Below are 1952 nucleotides of genomic sequence, written 5' to 3' on the forward strand. Positions count from 1 at the left end.
TTTGGAGCAGACACTGTATAAATGACAAGCCTAATGAAGAGAAAAAGGAAAACCCCTAGGATTTCATCTCAAAATCAGTGTAAGACAAAAGCTTCTTAAAAAGGCAGGCTAAGGGAACCAGGTAGATGTCACCCAATGCGTACAATTCAGCTCCTCTTCAGCAAATCTTGAACCCACAAATACTTGACAGGTTTTTTTAAAGCATCAGTGGAGACATATAAGTGCCTCTTCAACGGGAAAAAGCACAGGCAATAAAGCTGTTCTGTTAGTGTTAATTAGCTGGGCTTTTTCCTGTGTTCTGACAAAACCAATAAATTCTTTTTCGTTTTTCTATGAAAAAGAGCAGTAACCAAAAGCAGAACTCAAGAGTAACATACTAAGTTAGTGCCAGCACACAGTGGTATCTTCCTGAATGCTTTCCCAGCATTCAAGAGCTTTCTCTCTATTAATAGATACCTATTGATTCATGAATCCACCTCCACGGGCACATCTGCGGGAAGACAAGCTCCATTAGCTCTGCTGTTCTCGGAAGAATCAATCTTTCGTTTTCTATCATCATTGTTGCTGTGTCAAAGGTTGAATCTAGATATTATAATAGATCATTTTTTTACTTAGTTTTCCTTATCACCACCATCTACAAACTGTCCCCTTTAAGGATGGCATCAGTGGCCCTTGACATTTCTCCTGGAAGTGTCTGTTTATTCAAGTAATTTCGATTTGCATGGGTGTTCCGTGGTCCCTGTATCTGGCTGTAACAGATGCAGTGGCCCTAATGGTTAACGATCTTACCTGGGTGTTTGATAACAAGATTTAACAAGGAAATGCTTAGTCAGAGGCTTACTGCTGAAGGCTTTTGAAGACCTACCACAAACATGCCAAGTACCAGGAACAGAAGGTGCAAGCTCGGTGCTTGCTCTCTGCCAAGGAGTAGCAGTTAGGCAGCACCTTCCCACGGAGGGGCATGCAAACACTGCTGTTCAGCGCAAATACTTCAGCCTCTCTGCAGACTCTGAAGACGACTCCTGGACTTCTGGCAGCAGCATCGCCTCAGGGGAAGTTCAGACTGTGACTCTGAGACACTGTGATGATGATATAAACCACTGCAAAGCTAGCATGATGTCTCACAGCTGCCCAGTATCCTCGTCATAAACCATGCATCTCGGAAGTGATGCAGTTACATGAAATTAAACATTGGATGACTTCGTCGTTGCTGCTTGCTACTCACATAATGTCTCATGCAGGTTGCTTATTTCCCTTTTCTGAATGAAGAATTTTCCATTTCTTGGGGACAATTCAGCCACAGTTTCTTATCCTCTCTGGTTCTTAAGTGTTTCCCGCTCTAAGAACTTGACGTTGCGTGTAACATGGTAAACAGCTGAACTTATATCAGCAGGACATCAGACAGAAGAATGGACGACAAACATTCTCCATGTGCAGGCTTTTTTTTTTAGTTGATCTGATCAAGATGATAAGAAATGTATCTGAGATCTGGACTGTTGCTGTTCCAGCAGGTACATATGTGTTCAAGACTAACCACTTAGAATTGCAGATACCACGGTCTATAGAAGGAAAGCTTGAGAGAATAACAAGCTTTTATTTTCAAATTTAACAACTACTTTATGGAATGGGAAAACTACAGGCTATGTGTAAAAATTTCCAGTGTCTCCCTTGCCATATGGTTTAGATTGGGTGTTATTTTATGTTCGTGGGGACTGGTTCCTGACTACAACATCATCTGCAGAACTTACTGCACTTAAATCTGGAGTCAAGTATTGTCAGAGGTGAAGAGCAAAGGTCAGAACCTGCATCACGTACAACCTGGCAAACATCAATGCAGACACCGGCCCTGGAAGAGGGGCAGGGAGGGGGTTGGGCTGGAAGTTACACACAATTGTTTAAAACAAATCTTGCTGGAGGCTTCCTGATATGAGGTTTCTCTCTCTCTCTTTTTT

Source organism: Buceros rhinoceros, unplaced genomic scaffold (assembly GCF_000710305.1).
Source record: "Buceros rhinoceros silvestris isolate BGI_N320 unplaced genomic scaffold, ASM71030v1 scaffold15085, whole genome shotgun sequence".
NCBI classification, from domain to species: Eukaryota; Metazoa; Chordata; class Aves; order Bucerotiformes; family Bucerotidae; genus Buceros; species Buceros rhinoceros.